The sequence below is a fragment of the Dendrobates tinctorius genome, unplaced genomic scaffold, assembly GCF_039654945.1.
Source record: "Dendrobates tinctorius isolate UK_male_01 unplaced genomic scaffold, ASM3965494v1 ptg000032l, whole genome shotgun sequence".
Lineage (NCBI taxonomy): Eukaryota > Metazoa > Chordata > Amphibia > Anura > Dendrobatidae > Dendrobates > Dendrobates tinctorius.
Window position 1 is genome coordinate 33,998,395 of NW_027361700.1, and position 7,902 is coordinate 34,006,296.

The window sequence follows — 7,902 nt, forward strand, 5'->3', positions numbered from 1 at the left end:
GGAGAGTCGAGGCCGCAGCCCCTGAATGGGAGCAGGTAGCGGCGGGGCTGAGTGGTGGTCGGTAGGCCACTGGCGCAGCCAGCGGCTGCACTAGGGGACCCGCGGCGGGTGACAGCCCGGCTCTTGCCACGTACTGGAGTGGGGCGGTGGCGGCTGCGAGTGGCAATGGACAAGCCGCAGCCGCGGTCGGGAGTGGAGCGACAGTGGCTGTGTGCAGCAGCGGACAGGCCGCAGCCGTGAGCTGGAGTGAGGCGGCCGTGGGTGACTTCGGGCAGGCCGCAGCCGCGAGCTGGAGTGAGGCGGCAGCGGCCGTGGGTGACTGCGGGCAGGCCACAGCCGCGAGCTGAGATGAGGCGGCAGAGGCCGCGGGTGACAGCGGACAGGCCGCAGCCGCGAGCTGGAGTGAGGCGGCAACGGCCATGGGTTGGAGTGAAGCAGCGGTCTTCTGTCAGTCGGCTCGGCGCCGTCTCTCTGCAGTCCACCGTGAGCCTCCCTCCCGTCGCTGTCCTCCTCTCTGGATTCTGCTCGGGTCTCTCGCTTCCTGGCACTCCCACGGTCTCCTGCTCCTTCTCTCCCGTTCTGCTGACTCACGCTGACTGGCGTGCCCCTCCCCTTTTATATAGGCTCCACCCCTTACCATTCTGTCAATCTCAGCGGTCCGTCCCCTAACTCTGCTCCCCGGAAACAGGCACCCTAGGAACTTAGATGATGGTCCCCTTGGTTCCGCCCGGACACTCCGCGGGGGTCCTTCCTTCTACACTCCCCCATCCTGTATGCCAGCGGCTGCACTAGGGGACCCGCGGCGGTAATGGCCCAGCTCTTGCCACAGACTGGAACGGGGCGGTGGCGGTTGCGAGCGGCAATGGACAAGCCGCAGCCGCAAACTGGAGTGAGGTGGCAGCGGCCGCAGGTGACTGCGGGCAGGCCACAGCCGCGAGCTGAGGTGAGGCGGCAGAGGCCGCGGGTGACGGCGGGCAGGCCGCAGCCGCGAGCTGAGGTGAGGCGGCAATGGCCACAGGTTGGAGTGAAGCAGCTGTCTTCTGTCGGTCGGCTCGGCGCCGTCTCTCTGCATCTCTGCAGTCCACCGTGAGACTCCCTCCCGTCGCTGTCCTCCTCTCTGGTTTCTGCTCGGGTCTCTCGCTACCTGGCGCTCCCACGGTCTCCTGCTCCTTCTCTCCCGTTCTGCTGACTCACTCTGACTGGCATGCCCCACCCCTTTTATATAGGCTCCGCCCCTGCCGGTCTCTCTGTCTCAGCGGTCCTCTTGGTTCCGGCCCGGACACTCGGCAGGGGCCCTTCCTCCTACACCCAGATGACCTGCTATGACAACAACAGAGGAGAAGACCACCGACCTACTCCAGGCCTGCCATGGCAACAATAGAGGAGAAGATCACCGACCTACTCCAGGTGGAGGCCGACAGACTGCCTTGACTCATCTGGATGACCCATCTGCCGCCGCAGTGACAAGGCTGGTCACTTAGAAAGAGAATGTCCTTTAAACATGCGACATGGGGTCAATCGAGTAGTCCAAGAGTACGAGAAGGTTTTCAGCAAGGACGCTCTGGATTTTGGGCAGGTCAAGGGGATCCAATATCATATCCCTACAGGAGATCACCCACCCATCAAAAAGAGGTATCATCCTGTCCCTCCCGCTCATTATCAGTGTGCCAAAAGTATGCTAAAAGAGTTTAAAGAGGCAGGGGTAATACGAGACAGCTGCAGCCCTTGGGCAGCTCCACTGGGATTGTCAAAAAGAAAGATGGTACCATGCGCATGTGTGTAGATTATAGGCAAATAAATAATATCACAAAGATGCCTACCCCTTGCCACACATAGAAGAGTCAGTGGCAGCAATAAAATCAGCCAAGCATTTCTCGACTCTAGACATAACTAGTGGGTATTGGCAGGTTCCTGTTGCAGAGGCCGACAAAGAGAAGACTGCTTTCACCACATCAATGGGGCTATGGGAATTCAACTGTATGCCATTCGGGTCGTGCAACACACCTGGAACCTTGCAGAGACTCATGGAGTGCTGCCTCAGGCACAAGAACTTTGAGACTGTGCTGTTGTATCTGGATGATGTGATTCTTTATTCCAGGACATATGAAGGTCACCTGAAACACCCGGCAGGAGTCTTCAAAGCATTGTTCAACTTCAGCTTGAAGGTAAAACCATCGAAGGGTCATCTCCTGAAGCCCAAAGTGCAGTACTTAGATCACGTCGTGAGTGCAGAAGGAGTGGCACCAGATCCAGTGAAGGTGACGGTCATCAGAGACTGGCAAGTACCCACTACCATCTGTGAGGTTTGACAATTCTTGGGGTTAGTAGGCTATTAAAGACGCTTCATCAAAGGCTTCACAAAAATGGCTGCTCCCCTTCAAGACCTGCTAGTGGGAACTCCAAAAAGTCCAGGACAGAGTGTCCCGATTGTGTGGAATGCCAAATTGAAAGCGTTCTTCAACAACCTTAAGCAAGCTCTCACCGGAGAAGAGATCTTGGCTTACCCAGACTATGGTCAGCCATTCATCCTCTACATCGATACCAGCAACGTCGGTCTAGGAGCGGTTCTATCTCACGAACAGCAGGGCAAGGAGAAATTCATCACCTATGCCAGTAGGAAGCTTTGCCCTACCGAAATAAATCCTGCCAACTACAGCTCCTTTAAGTTGGAGTTCCTAGTTATCTTCTGGGCATTGACTGAGAGGTTCAAGCACTACCTCGCCTCTTCCAAGTTCACCATCTACACCAACAACAACCCTCTGATGCATCTGGAGACTGAAAAACTCGGTGCCTTAGAGCAACGGTGGATGGCTCGGTTGCCCAACTATGAATTCGTCATTAAATATCAAGCTGGTAACAAAAATGCCAACACTGATGCCTTATATAGCATGCCACACCCACCTGACCTGGAAGAAGACCTGGTAGGCCTCGAAGAGATCGAGACACCGGCATTCCATCACCAGTATGCTTCCCAGTGCATCCTCTGTGTGAATAACAGGCATTCAGTCCAAAAAGTTTCCCTCAATCCGATACCTCATTATGGTTGGGCAGAGACACAGAGCAGTGATCCGGCTGTTTGCATGGTGAAGGAACTGCTTGATGCAGCCAACTCATCTCCAGCTCCTGATGCACCACCAGAAGTCGTAGAGCTGTGGAAAGAGAGGAAGAAGCTGTTCTTCTATGAAGGCAAACTGTGCCGAATGACTATCAACTCCCATACACATGAGTTGGTGTGACAGATCGTGTTCCCAAGAAAGGATGTACCAATGGTCCTTGAAGTCTACCACAACCAAGCAGGGCACTTTGGATTAAAGAAGATAGAAGTCATTATCCATGCTCATTTCTTCTGGACAGGTATGAGCCAGTCAATTGAGAAGTGGTGTAGAGAATGCGGCCCATGCAACCTCAGAAAAAAGGATCGCAACAGCCAAAGAGCCCCCTTGAAGCCTATCATCTTCTTGCTAGTACTTTTTCCAATAGCAGATGGCAAGAACAACTGCAAAGGCCTTTCAAGAATATTTCTGCTGACCTGGTTATTGACAGACAGAGATCCGGCTTTCGAAGCAGAGGTCTTCCAAGAATTATTCACCTTATATGGCTATGAAAGCTGTAGTGCAGTCTGGAGAGTATCTGTTGCCTCTGATCCTGTAATCTTTTATTTTCACTGTGGAACATCTGGAGAGCAAGCATTATAAGAAGAACCAATATCAATCCCCCTGCTATAGGCACAGCGATGATAGATGCTCTAAACCACAGTTCTTGTCAAGAACACCGCACTGTACTTGCTCACTGAGCCAGTGCACGTGTCCTGAGTGTCAGGATCCTGTCAGCGCCGGCGTGCAGCCTCCGCTGAGCAGGGACTCACCCGCAATGTAGGGGTACTGGGGTCAGGTACAGCTAGAAAGTACCGATGCACGGGACCTGTGGATGCTGAAGGCATAGGACCTATGGTCATGTGAACAGTCTTGTGACTGCAAGGGGGCGGGACTTAGCGTAATGCTTTCAGAGAAGCTAGGGAACTAAGAGTCAGGCAAAGCAGAGGTTATGCACAGTACAGACCAGCGAGGTACAGGAGGGATAAAAAGACGGGAGGTCAGACAAAGCCAAAGGTCATACACAAGATCTCAGTACAGTACCAGGGAGGAGACAGAACGGATAATCAGGGCCAAGCAGAGATCAAAACCAAACAGACATAGGAGGTACCAGGCAGAATCCAAAGCGATATCCAGAGAGCAGACCAAGTCATACACAGAGAATCAAGTAACCAGAACACAGCACTAACACACTCAGGGGTCACCGCACAATGCCAAGGGCGAAAGTATAACTGACGGGGGATGGGAGCTTCCTGAGGCTATAAGAAGCCTCCCCAGAACCAATGAGAGGCCACCATAATAGGTCCCAGGTGTGCAGGTGAGAGTCTGCATTGAGATCAGAACATTAACCCCAGAAGTGCCGGTCACCCAGCACTGGTATCATGACAGTTCTTTGGACGAAGTCAACTCTTGAACCTTTGTGATGAGGTTCCTTGTGCTTTCATGTTGGTACTTGCTACCCATGCCTGATGTTTCACTCTTGGGGTGGGAGAGAACATCATGAAGACCTCTATAATTTCACATATCCTCGTGTCAACACTCCAGTTTCAGCACAGTGGCCCACTCTTGTCTTCGACGGCTTTGCACTTTTCTGTTGTCTTAGAAATAGAGTCCAGGCAGCCATGTGTGAGAGGTGACTTGGTATTCTGTGGGTCAAGTAGACTGGAAAAGCAGGCATTCAGTTCTGATTTACACATGTATCCGGTTGCAACACAGTGTGGAGCGTCACAGTAGCATCTGATTTCTCCTTTAGTGAGTAGTACGGCTATAGCGCAGAGCTCCAGCTGCAGTCAGATGGAGAGCAGGCTAGCTTGGTGATCCATTTACAAGCCTGCTCCTCCCCAGCTCTTCACTGTATGACTTCAAGGGATTGTGCAAAGAGTCACCATCCAACACCGCGGACATGTAGAAACAAGCCAGAGCCTCCAGCGCACACAGCGATAATCCAAGCAACGGTTATAATCCAGCGGTCCGGATGGCTATGAGAAGATTCGGACAACACCATACCATCCGCAAGATAACGGCCTATGCAAAAAAATGAATCAGCTGGTGATCAACTTTCTAAAGATCTTACCGCTAGAAAAGCGCAACCAATGGCCTGAGAAGTTGTCAGACCTAGTCGAGATGTATAACCACATCCCTACAAAATCGACTAACTTCGCCCCAGCTTACTTGTCTTGCGAGCAAGACTAGGTAAACTCCCCATCGACCTGGAAATGGGTGTTCTAACACTAGAAAGCATACCTAGCTAGCCAGACACAGACTAGAATACTGAGAGGCAACTACAGTACCGCAAAGTCCAGCAGTGTGTAAAAGAAAATCTGTTGCAAACCCGGCAAAAACAAGAGAAAGACTACCATCAACATGCCCCTGCCACTTCCTTGTCACCAGGAGAGCAATTGTTAAAAAGGAAAAGAAGAGCACATAAGCTAGATGATCAGTGGGAGGATGAGCCCTACACAGTCCTACCATCTAATTTTGTCAACAGAAAGGTGATCCTCGTCACCAAGGACAGAGGAAAAATGTCTGTTGCTGTATCCAGAGACCACCTGAAAGTTTGCCCAATTCAATTGCGCAAGATAGATGGAAGTCCAGAAGTTCCTCGGCAAATGGAAGAGACTAAAACAAAGGTTCGCACAATCTTAAGTGAATTTCCCAAGTCCTAGACACAAGTCAACAATGCAGTAGTAGTGCCAGTTAGAGATGAGCGACTTTGCCTTTTTTGGGTCGAGTCGGGTTTCGTGAAACCCGACTTTCGCAAAAGTCGGGTCGAACGAAATCGGCCGATTATCGTGAAAAGTCGAAGGCCGACTGAAACACGAAACCCAATGCAAGTCAAAGGGGAAGCAAAGTCGGCAGGGAGTGGAGGACAGGAAACACACCTACAGTGCCCTTTTGAATGCCTAAAACATCAATTCTTATTACTGAAGCATTTCAACCTTAATTTACTTCATAATACTAGTTACGCACTGAAAAATGGGGGTTATTTGGCTAAATTTGTGGGGGGGAAGGGCTGGCTCCAGGTTTTCATGTGCCCTGGGCCAAAGAGCTCCCCTTTAACACATAGCACAACTCATGATGCTCCGATACGGCAGAGAAATAGCGGTATAGTACAATGAAAAATACTTCACTTTTTACATCTCATGACTGATATCCATTTTAAATTCTCCAATAGCTCCAAAAACGGACAGTATATTACTCCATACAGTATTATGTCCACTGCATAGTGCACTATACAGAGTAATGAGGCCCATATATTTCTCCATACAGAATCATTGGTCCCATATAATGTTTGAAACAGTATATGATGAGCTCCACATAATGCTACAGTATATGTTGGTCCCCATGGATGAAGCTGCACTGTCTGATGGGCCCAAATAATTCTCCATATATAATGGGCCCCATTTCTAATGCTCTAGTGTATAATGGGCCCTGTAAATGCTGCTCCAGTGTCTGATGTCCACCTTTGGAATGCTCCAGTGTATGGTGGGCCCCATATATCATTCTCCAGAGTATAGTGCTCCCCAAAAATTGCTGTCCCAACATTGAAAACAATTAAATAAGTCTGAAATAAGTCTCCTAGCTAGGGAATCCCTGTACTAGTCTGGGCGTACAGACGTGATGTCATTGCGCTCTCTGATCAGAATATCACTGTCAGGAAACACGGAAGACGTCATGGCAGTGGAGCAGGGAGAGGTAAGTATTTCAACTTTGCAAGTGCTGTGATCCTGAGCAAGCAGGGGGGGCCCACTCATTGGTGACGGCACTGGCACAGGGCCCCTCATAGTACGGCAGTGTGTCTGATGGTGGGTGGGCCGAACCTGCACTTTCATCTGCACCTTCCTCTTTGTCACCGTGTAAGGTGGTACAGTATATGGGAAGGGTAACCTGAGTTTCATCAGGGTCAGATTCTGGCTGTGTAGAGTGCGAGGGGAATGTAGTGGTCTGGGTCAATGTACCAGCAGAATCATCTACCAGTGGCTGGGCATCAGTGCACTTGTGGCGCCCCCAGGAGTACGGTCGCCACAGTGGCATTACCTTCCTCCTAGGGAGTGTGATGTCATGCTTGGGAGCAACAAAGGATCTCTCTAGCAGTTAAACCAACACACAACACATTTCCCACTCCAGGCCAGCAGGGAGACCTCTGAACCTGACTGCTCAAGAGCTGCTCTCTGTGGTCGGGAGGAGGTAAGTTAGGGCAGTCTGTGAAGGGAAGGGGAAGTGTGTGGACATGAGAAGGGGAGATGGAGGATGAGCAGAGTTAATGCTCACTCCTAGCTGGAGCGCATGGTACGGATTCCGGTCTCCGAGTTTGTAGGGACACTGACGTTCCTGCAGCCGAAACCGGAGGAAGTAGCAGTTGTAAATGCTCTGTACACAACTAAGGCTCGGAGGCCCCAGCAGCGACGTGTGGGAGCCAGAAGGAAAAGGCTATGGCTGCCTGCCATATGAGAAAGTTCCAAAAGAGAGTCAACAAGGGGGAAGTTCATTGAACTCAGCACTGCGAGTACCTCAGATAAGCGCTAGAACGGAGGCCACACTACCCATCTGCACAGTGAGAATTCCAAATTGGCTTCCAGGCTGACCAACTCCTCCATCTGTACTCTGGGTCCTGGACGGCACTTGCCAAGTACAGGTAAAGGAACTGCACGACTGTGTCTGTCATCTTTCTCCTGCGCCTGGCACATGGCTCTGCTGCATCCTGCACTGCACACCATCTACCAACTCTTTCATCTGCCCTGCGACTACGGCCCTACCTGTGTAGGGCTTCTACATCTTAGCTGCACCACAACATCTGTCTCAGAGAAGC

At 51.3% G+C, this 7,902-nt stretch overlaps 1 pseudogene; it reads right to left on the reverse strand.

Annotated features, from left to right (window-relative positions):
- Positions 1-3,585: 3,585 nt before the first annotated feature.
- On the reverse strand, positions 3,586-4,915 carry LOC141086665 (BMP and activin membrane-bound inhibitor homolog pseudogene; annotated as a pseudogene).
- Between the last annotated feature and the right edge of the window lie 2,987 nt (positions 4,916-7,902).